General features: G+C 38.0%; 1 protein-coding gene across 12 annotated transcripts in view; it reads left to right on the top strand.

The window, feature by feature from the left end:
• Window positions 1–18,365, top strand: part of BCKDHB (branched chain keto acid dehydrogenase E1 subunit beta) — a 235,262-nt gene that overhangs the window by 22,671 nt on the left and 194,226 nt on the right. The window lies entirely within an intron of this gene.

The following is an 18,365-nucleotide window of genomic DNA, read 5'->3' as shown; positions in this document are numbered from 1 at the left end:
GGTTTTGATTATTCACGGAATAGGAAGAAGTTAGTCATTAGTAACCCATATTACATTTATAAAAAAAAAATTCTCTTTTTGTGATTCTTTTGTGAAGACATTTTTTGATTAGTATGAAGTTGTTTTCAGGTAGCAGCTGCTGCTTTGACTAGTTTTTCCCTTAGTTTATTAAACAATACATGTTAGAGCTGCCAACAGGTGTTCTCTCTGACATTTTAAGCGTCAGAGTATAATGCCCTTAAGCCAGTTTTTCTCAATCTTATTTGACAATGGCAGGCTTTTAGAATTATCAAATGTGAGCACCTACAGGGTTTTAGCAGATAGGGTAGGACTAAAGTAGACCAGGAAAAATGTGTTATAGGTCATTGTAGTCAGAAACTATAAAATTGATTCATATGTCTTTTTTTAAATTAAAGTTTATTGGGGTGACAATTGTTAGTAAAGTTACATGGATTTTAAGTGTACAATTCTGTATTACATCATCTATAAATCCCATTGTGTGTTCACCACCCAGAGTCAGTTCTCCTTCCATCACCATATATTTGATTCCCTTTACCCTCATCTACCACTCCTCTCCCCGCTTACCGTCTGGTAACCACTAAACTATTGTCTGTGTCTATGAGTTTTTGTTTCTTCACTTGTTTGTCTTGTTTCTTTGTTTTCAGTTTTATATCCCACATATCAGTGAAATCATATAGTTCTTGACTTTTTCTGTCTGACTTATTTCCATATATATTTTTAAACATCACAATTAAGAATTAGAAAAATGAAACCATATTAAAAACTATATATATTAAGAGAGAGTAAAAGATTTTTTGTTTTACATTTTCACTGTGAAGTATGACATACACATATATCACACATCCATTTAATATTAGGTACTATGATGTTGCTAAGTTGGTTTCCCAAATCTGGTGTGCCGAATCTTAAGAAAATTCTTTTTCAGCCTGGTAAATTTAACAGGGAAGAACACAAACTTTTTCTTTTTCCTTCAGTATTTAGTATTTCTTGAATTAGAATGCATTAGACATATTTAATTGTTTTATTTTGGACAGCTCACTTTACAATTTTTTACACATTAAAGCCAGTGATTCCTTCCTTTTTCTGTTTTTTATTTAAATGTATTCAGAGTTGCTTGTTTGATTCAAATATAATTTTGTATTGTAAGATTTTTCTTTTTAAACTCTAAAAATTATCAGGGCTGAAAGGGGATCAGTATAACAGTTTTATATAGACAGTTCAGATTGCTCAATATCTGAATTCTTGGATTCTCCCATTCTGTATTTTGTTCATCTTGAGAAAATAGGTCACAAAGTCTATTAAATTATAAGTGAGAATGCTGTTCCTTCTAGAAGTTGCATGCCTGGCCATGGCATGCTGATGGCAGGTTCATGTTGACATTGTGCTCGGGTATTGGGCTGAAGTTGTCACTTACCTGAAAACACTTACCAGCCTTAGAAGGTTTGGATCTGAATGTGTAGGTGATTACAAGCTGGACATTCTGTGCTCTGATTCTGACTTGGGATTCCACTGGGTAGCACCTTCAATACAGTTATAAAGTCACATAATAATTGCATTTACCAGGAAAGATGACTTTTCCAGTCAGATTGGGAGTAGCCAGTAAAAACAGCCCCGCTTGGAGAACAGCATTAATGTCATTTGCCAGATATTTGTTAAGCGAGATCTGCTATGTAAAGTTAAAGTCTTAGAGGATTGGAGCACAGTGTTTTGCTTTCTGTTCCCATTTAGTGTAGATGAGATTTCTCAGTTGCTTTGATTGGCAGAGGGGATGAGGGATCTGTTAGGTAAAGGTTGGCACATGTCATGTGCTAAGGAATCGCTTGGGAAGCTTGTTGGACAAAACCTTTTCAGTTTCCTAGTGAGCAGCTACACCCAAAGCAGCTTTAGCAATGAAGTGCTTGACCTTCTCTGGTGGCGTCCTGCCAGTCCCCCCAACCCATCCCTCAGGTCCTCTGGCTGTCACCCAGAAGTGGTGGCATCTGGCCAACCTTAAATTAGCCAAAAGATTCTTTTTCTGTAGTTTTGGCTCCCAGACACTCAAGCATCGTCGGTAATAAAGGATTTCTCCTCATCTCAATTTCTGGGCAGGCTGTTCGTTTAACCCTCATCTTTTCCTCTTTTGGTGTCTGCCAGCTTGGAGTCCAGCACAAAGACACTTGGTTCTAAGCCAAAAGGGAAAACACACAAACACAGTATTACATTCTTAATTAATTGAGATCCAGTAGACACTGAAGTTGAGCATTTCATTCTTGAAAAAGTGGAGATTCTTTAAAACTCAAAAGGAAACTTTTATATCACTTTACGAACACGTTAATTCTTAAATCAAGGAACATATTAAATGGCATAAAACCATTACATCTATTGAAATCTAAATTAAATATCAATAGGGTAGACATGAAAGAGAAAAGAGTTCTACAGCATTTTCAACAAAATCCTAAATTACCCTTAACTCAGTCATTTGCCTGAAAAAGGCACCCTTTCTTTTGTTAAATAAAGATTCTGTGGAGTTTCTGCCCAAGGACCATTTAGCTTTTACTTATTTATATATATATATCAAGGTACCATATATATATACATATATATATAAAGGTACTTTGATATATATATATGATGGTTAGAACTCTGGTCAAATGTTTAACTCTTCATATAAGAAGAGAAAAATTAGATATTGTGGTATACAATTATTTGCTCTAGTGGTGTTCTCTTACATTGCTTTATTCATCTCACAGTGTTCTGAAAGTGAATCAGGAGGGGAACCAGGATTTGTTTTGTGCCTCTAACCTATCCAGCCTTTCCTGATTACTCTCAGATACATGGGAGCAGAATTTGAGCCAAATGGTCTCAATGAAGTATTCCCCTCATTTAGTTCTTGCCAAATTACCTTTATTCGCCCTCATATCTAGTTCACACTATTTCTTTCTTCAGGCATGGGGCAGAAGACAGATCACCCTCAGCTTTAGTGCCTGTTAACGATTTCAGTAAAGTAAAATTTCAGTAAAATTTGTTTCCTAGGCTAGGTGTTCCTTGGCTGTCAATATTCATTTCCCTAAGGTAACAACAGCCAAGTTACTGCACAATCTTTCACTCTTTAAATTTTCTCATACTCGTATAGTGCTACTGCTGTCACTTATTTCCACCGCACATCCCATGTCTCTCAGAATAATCTCCATGTTCCAAGGAATTACAGGATCAGAGAACAGATGTCGTTCTTTTTAAGAGTTGTAGGTAGGTCCATGACTTTCAGGGGGAGAAGAGACTAACATATCAGGATTTTCTTGCTCACTTTTATTTTTGTAGGCCCCCTTCTGGTATTTGTTTTATTGGTGGTCTCTAGTGGGTCTTTGTTCAACAGCTTGAGCCTTTCTTCCCTAATTTCTGCTAAAAGGGAAAGGATTAGGTCCAGCTGTTAGCATGTGATGTATTTTCTCCCTTCCAGACAACATGGACTCTATTTTTCTCTAGTGGGTCCCTTTTGTGGAGGCTTTAGAAATTCATTACTGTTTTGCCTTGCCTGTCCTTTTCTCACCATCACTGTGTGTGCAGCTGTAACTGATGTCCATCCTCTGGCGAACAGCCCCCCGCAAGGAAATGGAGAGGCCTCTTCTGATGGTACAGTGACATATGGATCTCTGCTGTCTGCCTTTGCTAATATTGTGGTATCAGGGATGCTCAAGGTGACCTTACTCTTCATCAATTCCCTCAAACCACCTCATGCATATAGAATATCTAAGTAAAAACAGCAGGCGAGTCATGAAAATGTAAGATTCAGACAAACCATCTGGCTTTAGTCTCCAATTAGAATGCTTCCCCTAAGCTCCTCCTACATTACATATTCTAGAGCTTCTGCTGCCTGGCAAGTCCATCAGTTTCTGTGTGGGTCAGTTTTATAGTTTCTGTGGAACTGGAAGGTTGCCACTGAAAATAGCTCTGGGTCCATTCAAGCATATGATTGCTAAGCCAATTGGCTCACAAGTAATGAAGGGGTAATGAAGGCAGCCATGGGCTGAAGTGTACTCAATAGAGAAAGGCTGGCATTGACTGTTACCATTCCCACATTGACCAGTGGACACAGGAAGTGGATAATTAATACTAAAGCGTCATCTGAAAAGTAGAAAAAATGTCCCCAGACTTTGTCTTGGGCTAAGGCACTTTAGTATGTCCTGGGATTACTCAGGTTATTTTCCTGGTTAGAGACCAATTTATTAGGCCTAAGAATTTGCTGGAGATGCCATCCTAGGAAGATAGTTGCCTTTCAGTTGTGTGTGCGTGTGTGTGTGTGTGTGTGTGCGCACGCATATGTGGGGTAAGTGTTTGAAATAGGTCTCTATGTAGAGACATCACGATTCACTTCATAGCACTGCTTCTCGGCCTTGACTGTATGTTGCAATACTGATGCTTAGGTCTCACTCGAGGGGTTCTGAGTTACTGATCTGGTGTGTGGCCAGGGTGTTGGAGTTTTAAAAGGCCCCTTTTCCCCCTCAGGTGATTCATATGCAACCAAGTTTGAGAACTGCTCTAGAAGGTATTAAAACATTTAAGATGTGGTCCTTGCCTTTAAGGAAATCTCAATACACTTGATAGACCAAAGCATATGGTAAGTAAAATAACAGTACAATGATGAAATAACAAAATAAAACTATGTCAGGAGTGACCAATAACTTTGCTTCTTTTATGTAAGCCAGAATTTAAATGACAGGGTGAACTAAATTGTGCATTGAGAGTTTTGATGAAAACAGCATCTGAAACTTGTGGAAAAAGAGACAATTGAACATAGGTATGCACTAAAATGTCAAGGGATCTTCTCTTGTAAGGGTCTAAATCCACAAGGATGGGGAGAATGGAACTATAGACAACATGAACAAAATGTTGGAAGCTGGAAGATGAAGGGCTTAATAGGATTGGAAAAATCCTATTGGCAGTGGGGCAGCCAAGAGTCAGCCTAGTTTACGTCACAATTACCCAAAGGCTCGGGAATTGGCAACATCAAGTGCCTCTGGGAATAGGGGTGAAGAGGGGTGGGGCTCTAGAATAAGGAGAATTGGTTTAAAGTCTTAAAGAAGCCCTCAGATTTCCAGCTTTCTTTCACCATCTGGCAGAATACTGGAGGTTAATTCTCCATGGAGAGGGCAGTTATTAACCCATCTAGAGGTAAGAGAGGCAGAGAAATGTAGTCTTTATTCTGTGTGGCTATTTGCTCAGCTGAAACTCTGGATTTCTGTTACTGTAGAATAATGAGAGAATGAATAATGGGGGATAATTAGCAGTCAGTACTACACTCACACATATATATTTGCTACATTAGTAATATTAGTAACGATGATGATGATAATAGCAGCAAACTCTTACATTGTTTTATACATGCCCAACACTCAGATAGGAACTTTACAGAATCCTCACAATCCTGTGAAATTAGTTCTGTTATCCCATTTTTGCAGATGTAGAAAATAAGGCACAGAGAAGATAACTTTCTCTAGGTTTCAAACTAAAACCAGGCCTAAGACCTCATTCATCTTTCTGTGATTAAACCTGACATTGCGATTAAGTTTTAGAAAAACCTGATTTCTAATGTTTAATGTGTTGGTTGTGTTCTCTTTGGAAAAAAATTGTTATACTGATATGTATGCTTGATAAATGTAAGGAATTATTGCTAGTTTCATAAAACTGTTTTCTGTTTGTACAAATTCAAATAACAAATACAATAATTTAACAGTTGACGTCCATTAAAAGTTTTAATTTTTTTTTCTGTTTAAAATGGGCTCCTGTACAAGGGGCGGCTCGTTAACTCAGTTGGTTAGAGCACGGTGCTCTTAACGGCAAGATTGCTGGTTAGATCCCGTGTGGGCCACTGTGAACTGCACCCTGCACAACTAGATTGAAACCATTACTTGACTTGGAGCTATTGGTTCTTGGAAAAACACACTTAAAATAAATAAAACAATTTAAAAAATAAAATAATAAAATGGGTTTATATAGTATTTTGAATACTGTTATAGAAGGTGGCGAATGACATCATGAAATTGGTAATTTAGACCATACCTCTCTGGCTACAGCATGAGGGAGCTGTGAGACTAAAGGCAAGGAGACCAGATGGTGACTGAGTCCCAGAGGTTCTTAACCTTTCTCATGCGTCAGAATCACCTGGAAGGCTTGCCCAGAGATCACTGAGCTCCACCCCGAGAGTTTCTGATTCAGTAGGTATCAGGGGGGTCCAAGAGTTTTTACTTCTAACAAGTTTGCAGATGCTGCTGCTGCTGGTGGTCCAAGGACCACCATTTGAGAACCGCTGTGTCTATCTGAAAAGTAATGAGAATTTAAACTATATGGCAGTGGAGGGAAACTGGACTCAGGAAGGGGCTGAAGAATCCACTCAGGGAGAATTGATAAGCACTTCTGATTCTTTGGAAATTGAGGCAAATGGAGAGGAATGGATCTAGGGCTATTGTCAGGGGTTAAATATTGAATGAAAAATAAACTGAAAATGTTCCATTAGGTATGCAACTAGGCAGCCATGGGTGACTTGCTGACCTAAATACAAGCAATTTTCATAGAAAAGTATTGTCAAATAGATTAGACAACTAAAGCTTCTAGGAGATGTGATTGTCCTATAATAGCACATAGAATATACTCTTAGATTTCTTTAATTTTGAAACACTGGATTGTACGCTGTACCATTGCGATATTTTAGCTGGCCACCTGGGTTGGACCAAACCAAAGGGTTTCATTTCATCGTGTTACGTATTATGATCCTTTTTGGCTTTCCTCTGACCATTTGCTTAAAAATTGATCTAACATTTAAAAAATTTTTCTATATTTCAAGTGAAACTCATCCTTGTGCATATTTGTGTATTAGTTTTACATCAATGTAGAAACCATCTTACTTGCTTTTTGTTACGCATGGGGATTTTCAAGCTGTGTCTTCCTACCTATGTGTCCTCAAAACAACTCAGATTTAAAACTTCAGAATTGTCAAGTTCTGTTGGATTTCCCTTGGGGTTGCTCTCACTGCTGTCCTAACTATCACTATCATAGTTCATGCCCTCAATACTTTTGACCTGAATGATTATAATATTTGTCATAAGAGTCTTTGTTCTCACATCTTCCTACTCTAGTTCACATTACACACAGCTAGGAGATTACTTTTCCCATAGTACAGCTCCAATCACAGCACTTTGCTTAAAACCTTCCCCATGTTTAATAGTAAAGTCCAGTTTTCTTAGCTTAGCATTTAAGATCTTAAGTGAACTGGCTTCAGCTTTCGTTCTGACTTTAGTTTTTAACCACATAGTCTTGGCTGCGTGCACACTACTCACCAGTTGCACAAAAGCTCCCGTGCCCCTTTTACTTTCTTACAGTTGCTACCCCTCAGAAATTCCTCCCTCTTCTTCAAATCCAACTGGTACTTCTAGATCCAGCATGTCTTCTTTACAGACTTTGCTACCTGGAAGTAATTTCTCAATTGTTCTTGTCTATTTCCATCTAGTGCTACATCTATAACTCATTTATATTATTTTGTTCCATATTCTACTTATATATAAAATTCATGTTCATATCTCCCATGATGCCCATGATAGTGCCAAACATAGAAAGTAGTTGAATGCATGGAAGAATAGGAAGCTAGTTGTCATGATTTAATTCAAATAAAGCGATGATTCGTTTAACTGGTACAATAAGAGTACTATATATCAGTGAATGATTTCTACTGGAATTTTCTAATGCTGCTGTGAGGGTTTGAGAGACCTCGTTTAAGTATAGTCTGTCAACTTTGTTGTATCTTTGATTGTTTAGAAAGTTTTTTTATTTAACTTCTTTGTTTTTGATTGAGTCCTAGCTATTTCAGTGACCTGAATACTGTCCTTACTGTGAGATGTCACTGTTATTTATGCTGTTTATGGCAAGCTTGTTAAGCCTTGCCTCAATGACACATGTTTATAAGTACACATACCATGTTTCCCCGAAAATAAGATGTAGCCGGACCATCAGCTCTAATGCATCTTTTGGAGCAAAAATTAATATAAGACCTTGTATTATATCATATCATATCATATCACATCACATCACATCACATCACATCATATATATTAATTGTATTATATTAATTATATTATATGATATTATATTATATTATATTATACCCTGTCTTACATTATAGTGAAATGTAAGAGCTTAAAATGTATAGTAAAAGACTAGGTCTTTACTAGGTATTTTACTTTTAATTTTTGCTCCAAAAGACACATTAGAGCTGATCGTCCGGCTAGGTCTTATTTTCAGAGAAACATAGTAAACACACAGACATGTTTTTATCTAATCATTGGAGTGTGAACTAGAAAAATGCTCTACACAAGTAATTCGATTGTAGAAGTGATGTGTAAAATTGATTTTAGAGGAAGAAATATCTAGTGCTAGTCTAAGAAATTATTATGCTATAAATTATAAAATTATAAGACATTTCAGATTTAGAAGTGAATGATATAATTGGATTTTCAAAACTAACTTGTTTTCCTTTTGGCTGAGCATCAATCACTTGGTGGTTTTAGACTGTATTCTGGGACCATGTTATGGATTGTAGTTATGGTTTTTTTGTTTTCCTTTGCATGTATGTGGACCTTGAATTTGTTTGTATAGCAGTGAGACTCCCAGATATTTTAAAGACAGCAGATACAGTTCGAGTATGTTATTTATTTTCTGGTTAAAACTCATTCTTCATTCTCTTGAGCTTTATTTTATTAATAGCTCTCCAATTTGGTCTTAGAATTGGTTTAATGTCAACTTTCCCCTGTTTACAAAGGGGAAAGCTCATTTATTTTTCATGCTTCTTTGTCATGTTGTTCCCTTTGCTTCTGAGAAAAGGGCATCAACCTATTTAGATAGGGAAGTTTAGGCTATTTATAAAGCTAGGCAGGTTAATTTAAATTGACAGCTTGGTAATATCCTCCTTGGTGAATGACGCACATGGGTTTTAGATGATGTTAGCATGCTGTTTTCACTTATAGTCAGGAATCAGCTGGAGGAATTTGTGTATTTGGAGCTTTGGTGGTGACGTAGGTACTGGGTACAGATATGTTTTAGGAAACATCTCATTTCCATATAAATGAAGGAAGATTAAAAAAAAAATTAGATGGCTTGCCCTTAAATTCCAGCTGGTAGCATGAGGATGATGATATATTTCTTTTGACTTTCTGGAAAGACAGCTTTGGTTATATTTAAGAAAAGTGAAGTCATTACAGGTTTATTCAGAAACACTTTTTGTATTCCTTTTTGGGGATCTTATTTCAGTATCAGCTATGTGTACATTTGTTTGAAAAATTACGTCTTTAGTGTGCATTTCTCTAAATTCCAACTCTAATCTCTTAAGTTTTAGATAGCTTCACTTAAGAAATGTGTACAGTCACATCAATAACCTTGTCAATTTGATTTTAATAAAAAGTAGAAGAGCCAAATAGTTCATTCTTTTTCCGAAGACAAAACTGTATTTCTCTTTTTTAAGACATAGTAGATGTCAATTTGATTGAAATGGATTCTTTTTTTCTTTCGAGACTCACTTAAGAGTCTAACTTAAGCTTAAATAATTGTATAGTACATATTTCCTAGAAGCCAACCGTTCAGGTTACATTTGTTTAAATTCAGTTTCATTCAAGACAGGGTGACTTTACAATTGGGAATTTTATCTCCTTAAGTCACATTGATCATGCTCAGAAACAAAAGTACATGTTAGCCTACAGCTCTGCCTCTTCACAGTCTTGCTCATGGAATAAGGTTTTGGTTCATAGTTTACAGTTGCTTGTCACAGCCAGGCCACCATAACCGACTTTTGTTTTGTCCCCTCCGCCAACTTAAGATTGAGAGAGAACTTATTGTGGAGTGTCCAAGTGGCATTGGCATCTTCTAGTGGGGATGGATGGAGGGTGAGGGTGGGCAAGGTGCAGTGTGATTGGGCTCTTCCAGCTGATGGGAGTCTTGAAGACCACCTGCGGGCCCCAGTACCTCTCAGTGCCACCCCTTGGGGTGCTCTGCTCCTATGTGCCTCTCAACTAACAAACTATTCAATCTCTTTGATTCTATAGTATATCTCGAACCCTTTCTCCTTTTTATTTTTTTTTAACCACTATCCCGATAATAATACTTTAATACAGACAAACAAACAAAACCCCGGAAAAAATCAGACTTAAAGCTACATTGGTGCTGTCCTTTAGCAGGAAACCATTGCTCATTACACTATATTTTCGCTGTATATATTATTTAGTACATATTTATTTCAACTAAACTTCTGTCTTCCTTGCTGTCATATGTATGTGTCCTGGGTACTTGGAGGGACATTACCACATCCTGATTGTCACAGACTTTAATGCTTTTTAAACCCAAGCACGATGGGCCTTTTAACCTTGTTCATTCAAGTAAAACTACTGAATGATGACTGAGTTCCGGACATTGTGCTAGGTGCTACTGAGTATCCGAAGGTAAAAGGGAGCAGGCTGTGCGCTCGGTAGAGGAGCTTACAAATTGTAATACAGTCGTTGAATCCTTGGAACGGATTTGAGCTCAACTGGATCTGTGGACATTGTTGGATTTGGACCCAGAATTGTAGATGCACTGATTACAGGGGGCCTTTGGCATTTCATCCATCCATCCATCCATTAAATAAATATTTACTAGGCACATACGTTTGCTCCGCATTGATTTTTATCTTTTTCACTTTTCCTCTCTTACCCATTATAACCCAGATCTTTTCCCCAGGAATATTCAGAATCATAGAGGTAGCATCTTGCAAAACAGCCCTTTCTAGCTATCGTTGCCTAGAGGTTACACTTTGGAGAATGCGGTTGTACGATAATAGTAAATATAGGTAAACTTTAGAAATCTGGAAACTTTAGAACCTGGCATCTTCTGACACCATAAATATAGTACTGTTTTCAAGTGAAAGCAGAATTGGACAGAGAGAGATGTGCAGAAGTGATGCGGGCCCTAGAACAGGCTTGGCCCACCCTGTGGATCTCTGGAGTCATAAGGACCTTTTTGAGTTAGTTGTTCATACTAGTTGGGCTGAAATGACCAGGCCTTTGTACTCTCACTGATAAATCATTGGGTGGTGGCTACGAAGCAGGACCTTGAGCTAGGAAGTTTGCTGAAGGTGAGGTAGTCCCTGAAGGGGCTGACAGCTGATGTCCATTCGCGAACAGCATTCTCAGCAACCAGGGCAACGCGTTCTTCACAGGTGGGGGAGCTGCTGGGCTGCATACATCATAGTTCCCGCCCTAGGCAGCACTCTGACCACTACCGGGATAGTGGGGGCTTAGTCAACTCACTTTTTCATTTTCTAGCTTTAGATCATGGGATATCGTAATTTAGTATGCTATTATATGGTAGATTAGTTATGGCTAAGGTGAAAATTTGGTTTCTATTTCCCTTATTACTGTCTTCATGTGTACCTGATGTTATTGTAATAGAGTGACTATGTTTCTTACTTTACCCAGGACAGTACTGTCTTCCTGGGGACTTCTCAGTCTAGGACTGTTGAGATCAATTAGCATCTGTTAATTATTTTTAGTTCCTTAACACTCCCAGACATAGTTTCGTTTGGAAGATAAATGGTACAGTCATCCTACCTAATATTAAAAATATTGTTTGCATATTCTCTAAATGTATTTTTGTCCCATTTATCTACTAAATGGAATATTCTTTTCCGTTTCTTATTTAAGAGGCAGAAGCAATCTTCTGGATTAACTTTATATTTTTGCTTTTTTTGACTTTAAAATGCTTTTCATCTTTATCAAATTCCTCATTGGCCAACCATCAGAAAGTGGTGGTGTGCCTGTGCTTGTTTTTCAACAAATGAGAAATTTGTAAGTTAATTATTTAAACAATCAACCACCTTGCATTCTACACATTTTCATTGACTCAGGAGATCATGGAGTTATACAAAGATATACCCTAAAATTTAAGTAAAGGTAGCACAATATAAGAAAATGGGATATGGTATGAATATCTTTTCTTCTAATTACTTGTATTGTCAATAGCAAAAAGTTCTTCTGAAATGCTAAATTTTCAGTTATTTAATGTTTAGAAAGAAGTATTTCAGACAGCGTTTACTTTTTTCTGATCCTGTCAAAACTGTTGGGCATTGAAGAACTAGAGTAGGCATAGTTTCAGAGTAGGCATAGGTTTTTCTTTCACATAAACTTAAAGCCCCTAACCACTGAAGCATTCGTTGAGCTTGATTTGCAGCACTGTGATATTGTCTCCTTTTTCTTGCAACTTTCTCTGAGCCTCAGAAACTTATGGTGTCATTATAGACTTCAGCTGCCTTTGAAAGGTATGAATTGCAGTTGATTTTAGATTTTTTCATTTGGATGAAAGTTTTAAATTGTCATGCATTTCAGGGATATCCATTTTATATACCAACTGAGCTAAAGGATGTGGTGTGTGTGGAATTATGGAATCACATGATACCACTTAATAGTACTGAATTTGAGAAATTTGGTGCCAGATATCAAAACGCTGAGTTCAGTTTTCTCAGAAAGTAAAGAAAGACATAAAGTTGACTTGTAATCAAAAGAAACCTGGCTTTCACTATCTAATTTATCCTTTCAAAATAAATACTTATTGAGTACTTTCAATAAATCGTTCAATACTGAGCACTAGCACTGTCCTTCCTTGTCGTCTTTTGACCCGAGGCGAATCCTCTGTGTTCCAAGGCTGGCTCACTATCGTCTCTGCAGTACTTCTGTCAGTATCCATGTGGATGGTCTTCTCCGTATTCTGGTTTCTCAGTGTCTGATGCTTCTCTTCTCTAGTGATCGTGTCCTCCATCCTCCCTCAGCTTCTCACTTTTACACCCATACCCCAGATTTCATCATTGTCAGTAATTACAGTCCCTCCATAAGCTTGTTCGGAAGCATCCCGGACGCTGACCTCCATCAGAAGCTCTCCAGCTCACTGCTTCCAGTACCTCCACCCCAACAACCTTTTGATCTTTTTGATTCTTAAAATCCTTGAATTCCACTGCTCTGTCACTACCTCTCCCTGATGACCTTTCTTCTCTTTATATCCAATGTATATTCCATGTTATTTGCTTGGCAAAATCCTCTAGTTAAATCCATCTCCCTGTCTAAATCTTAACTGCTTGAGCTGAAAGTTGCTAGAGCAAAACATCGTGCCAACTGGTCTCACTTTAAGTTCAAGACTGGTAATCTCCAGGGCCCACTCATGCTGTCTACCATCATTCTGCATGTTCCTGCGCCATTCACTTTTTCATACTTTCTTTTCTCTCCTCAACACTGCCTCCTCCCTTTTTACTCTTAGCTAATAATCTTGTTTAATATTTTATTAAGAAGATAGATGCAACTAATAGTGACTTTTGACAAGCTCTCACCCCCGCATATATGCATGTACCAGCATTTTAGTGCCCGGACTCCTTCCTCCTGCACTCTGAATGAATGCAAGTGTTCTGTCAACCTCTTCACACTAGACTCCGTCCTCTTCTGTCACCCTTCAAAGACATGCTTCTAGTTATTCTTCCTTCTCTCTATTTCATTAATTTTCTCAAAATCATCAGTTTCCCCTTCTTGAATGATCATTCCTGTCAACCTACAAGTATACTGTTATTTCTTCCATTGTAAAAAAAAAAAAAAAAGGAAGACCGATCTCTCTGTTCCATATTCCTCTCCAGCTCATTGTTGCACCTTTCTTTGCTTTTGCTTTTACAGCAAAATTTCTACAAATAATTGTCATTACTCATGGTCTTCTATTTCTCTTCTCCCAGTCTCTCTTGAATTAGGCTTTTGTTTTCTCCCTCCTTTCTACTTTGCAGACACTGTTATGTAAAAGTCACCAGTTATAAAATTTTCAGTCCTCATCTCACTTTTCTGTTGGCAGCATACAACACAAATTTATCACTCCTCTTAGAAACACTTTCTTCATGTGGCTTCTAGGCCAACACAATCTCTTAGTTTTCCTCCAAACTCTTTGGCTTTTTTTTCCCCTTCTCAACTTTGATGATTTATTTCTCACCCCTTGTCTTTGTAACATTGGATCACTGCTCTATGTACCCGTTTAAATGTACTTGGTAATCTCATCCAGTCCCGTGTTTTTTAATGCCATTCTTTTGCTTAAGACTTTAAATTCAACAGTCATATAAATAGCTTTATGTTAATGTCTAAAGGCATCTCAAACTTAGCATCTCCAAAACTGATCTCCTGATGTCTCAACATGCATCTTTGTGGCTTTCCCTTTCTTAGGTAATGGCTACTCTCTCCTTCAAGTTGCTCAGGGCAAAAACCTTTGAATCATTGTTAGCATTTCTCTGACTCACACTCTACATCCATTTCATCACCAAATCCTTTTGACTCTATCTTTAGACTATAGCAAAGTCTCACATCTTTTCTGCTATTATGTTTCATCATCTTTTACCAGGATTATTGCAATATCCTGTAATCAGTCTTGCTGTGGTCACCCGTGCCTATTTATAGGCTATTCACCAAATACCAGCCAGAGGGACACTGTCAAAATGCAATTTCAGAGAATGGTTTGACTTTGCTTTATGGTTTCCTGTCTTATTCACCTACTGACTGATTCATTTTCACTGTAAAGAGCAGAGTGCTTACAATAACCTACAAGGCCCTGCCTGATCTGTGCCACCTTCCCATCTCATTTTCTCAACTCTTTAACTTCATCTCTTGCCTGTATCTCTCTTACTTCAGACCAGATACTGTGGACTTTTTGCCTTTCCTCTGATGTGCTAAACATGCTCATACCTCAGAAACTTTGCACCAGCTTGTCCCTTTGCCTGGAATGTATATTCCCTTGGATGTTTGCATGGTACACTTCCTCATTTCCTTCAACTCTTTTTTTTTTTTTTTTTTTTTTTTTAACAGTACAGAGGTCTTTTATTTGTTTTACACCTATCATGCCATGAATCCATAGGTAATGGGTTCCAGCAACTCAGGCGCCTTCCCATTGGTTCTCACAAAGGGTGCTTCTCTGGGTGGGGCAGGCTGACCTTTCAGTTGAACACAGAGACCTTTCTCTTTGGCTTCCTTCTTTTTTTGATCATTTTCCTTCACCCATTTCAGGAAGCTATCTCGGCTCTTAGAGTTCTTAATATGCTCAATATGTACATTAATTTTCTTGGCAAGAATTTTGCCCTTAACTTGTTTGTTTACAACAGAGCCAACCGCATGCTGTGTAACACTGTAGACCCTTCCAGTTTTGCCATGGTAACTAATGTGTGTGGGGATTTCTTTTTGAACAGTGCGCATTCCCTTGATGTCTGCAGTATCACCTTTCTTGTAGATTTGCATGTATGTGGCCAAAGGCACAACTCTATGTTTTCTAAAAGGCTTAGAGAACACAGAGTGGGGGCCTCTCCTCTTTCCCTCTGTGTTGGTCATTTTGGTGAATTACTGTAAGATGGTGGTCCTTGCCGAAAAGGAGCCCTTTTCTTGTAAATGTCACCTCTCAGTGGGGCTTTTGCCATCTTCCTATTTAAAAATCCCCCTAATCACCTACTCCCTGCTTTACTATTCTTCATAACACTTGTCATAATATAACACATTCTACATTCTACTCATTTATTTCATTTTTATTGTCTATTTCCCCTCACTACAATGTAAGCTCCAGGAGGATGGCAATTTTTTTCTGTTTTGTTTGCTACTCTATCCTCTGCATCTAGAATAGTATCTATGCAATATTAGGAACTTTATAAATGTTTGAATAAGTGTATGAATTTTTAGTCTTTTCATTATCATGATTCTTCTGTTACAGATAGAAATTGAGCCTTGGTAATTTGTGGAGATGGCACTTAAACCCCCATCTTTCTTGGCTAATAGTGCAATCACTGTATGTGTTATTTACCCATTGGGATACTGTGTGTATGAACTTTATATCAGGTTAATTGCATTATAGCAGAGGAATTTAGCAGTATTGTACATTTTTTATGTGTACTCTTCCCCTCAATCATTACCTGTTCAGGAGAAAAAAGAAACAGATTTTTAATATTTAATTCATATTGAAGCACTTTTTTGCTAGGTCATTGAAACTTGAAGAGAGTTGTTAAGCTGTTTCCACAAACTAAGCGTATTTTGGAGTAAGAATTCTGAGTAACTCAACTTTTCTGCCTTCTAGCAACAAAAAAGGCTATATTTACTGAGATGGAAAATATCTGAATCCAGGGAACCTGAAGCAGCAAGGAATAAATAAGAACACTGCTTCTCTGGTTCAGGTGGTTCACGTATTCCATGGATGTGGATTCCACAGGTGGAAATGGAATATGTGTTCATTTTCTACCAGTGAATTGTTCTTAGTTCAATGGAATCGTAGTTTTTCTGAAATTATCAAGCTACTTGCAGTCAATTAGGGAACTGATGAGAGTTAGAAGACACAGTCAGAAGATAGTCATGGATCATGATGAGTATGAATCATGCTTTAAGTTTTTGCAGCTGCTTTTAGAGTGCAAACTACAGGATGTGTCTAGCTGGCATTTCCTAGCACCTGCCTTGTTTGTGGTTCATATTTGAAAGGACTGATTGAGCTGAGAGTGAATTCTATGCACCAAGAACTGGTATCCTTGGATTATGGAACTGAAATATGAATCCCAGATTTGTTCTCAAACTTTTGGTCATGTGGCCAGACTGTGGCCATTGCTTGTGTTCACCCAGGTCCCTGAAATTAGAATTTTTCATGAAATACTGATGTTGGCTGAGAAGTGGTGACATTTTAGAGGGGAATTGAGTTGCACGCTAAAACCATGTTTTCCCGAAAATAAGACTGGGTCTTATAATTTTTGCTCCAAATGATGCATTAGGGCTTATGTTCAGGGGATGTCATTTTGAAAAATCATGCTAGGGCTTATTTTCTGGCTAGATCTTATTTTCAGGGAAACATGGTAATATTGTAATTTGTGGTTTCAATAGAAAGCCTAACTGTGTATCAAGCTCCTTTAGTTTGAAGAGTTTCAAACTCCAAATTCTATCTTCTTAGTAGTGGGTAGAGCTGAAATCTCTGCTCAGCTCTTTGAGCTTCCAGCTTTTACCTGCTGGGCTCTTGGAGTCTCCTGCAGGCACAGGGGTCAACTGAAGATCTGAGCATAGTTTATGCACAGATTTTGGGGTACTCCCATATAGTGCTCTACTTTTAGGGACTTAGTCCTTCAATTGCTAGCCACTGGCAGCCCCAGATTCCTTTCTCTGACACCTCCAGCCAAGAAGACTGAGTCTGTCTGAATTCTAGCTGTCCCATGTCAGAGACTGGGGAATCCCCTTGGGGGACAAGCTTTATAAACGTCATGCTCATCCACAGCACTTCATTTCTTTCAAGGGTCAGCTCTCTTTCAGTTTAGGCCTACTTTTCGCGTCCCCAATGCTTTTAAGTATTGTTTGTTATGTTTTGTTCAGAGGGTTTGTCTGAAAAAAGCTATTCTGCCATCACTGAAGTTGGAAGGAACCTCAATAAGTTGTGATATGTAGAGTTTTCATATCATTCAGTTCAAAAGCTTTCTAATTTCCATTATAATTTCTTTTTTGAGTCATAGGTTACTTAGACATATATTTAAAATATTTTTCTAACATAAGGATTGTTGTGAGGGGCGGCCTGCGGGGTCCCTGCTCCCGCTCCCCGCATAAGAACACAGGATATGGCTAGGCCAAAAACGAACACCCACGGAGCCATAGGTAGGGGAGTCATACCACTATAGGCTCACTGGAGGCTGGAGTCACACGACCTGCAACCTGCTGTCCGCTTCTCTGCCTGCCAACCAACCGACTCGACTGGACTCTCAACTCCTGGCTGACTCTTGACTCACTAGCGCAGCCGCGCCAGTTATATCAGTGGCTAATTGGCTAACTGGTAACAGCTGAGGGTCAATTAGCCACAGCTGACGGCCATCTACTACCTGAGCTCTCACCTTTCACGTGAGGCCGAGAGCCTGGAAACTGCTCTCTGGGACTCTGTCCCCACAAGGATTTTCTAATTATCTTTTTGTTATTGACTTCTAGCTTAATTCCACCATAGTCAGATAATATATCCTGTATGATTTTAATTCTTCAAAATTTGTTGAGATTGGATTTATAACCTAGTCTATGGTCAATTAATATGAGTGTTCTCTGTTTACTTGAAAAGTATTTGTATTCTTAGCTATTGCATGCAGTGTCCTGTGTATGTCAGTTATGTTTGTTAATAATGTTCAAATCTATATAGTTTTTACTTTTTTATTTTGGTATATGCTTTATGTGTCAGTTACTGAGATGGGTATATTAAAGTCTCCCACTACCTTGGGAATTTATCCATTTTTCCTTTTAATTCTGTTAATATTTTTCTATTTATTTGGAGCCTTTGTTATTAGATGAGTATAAATT

The sequence above is a fragment of the Rhinolophus hipposideros genome (genome assembly GCF_964194185.1).
Source record: "Rhinolophus hipposideros genome assembly, chromosome: 3".
NCBI lineage: Eukaryota > Metazoa > Chordata > Mammalia > Chiroptera > Rhinolophidae > Rhinolophus > Rhinolophus hipposideros.
Note: the sequence above shows the minus strand (reverse complement) of the source record. Positions and strands in the feature narration are given on the sequence as shown.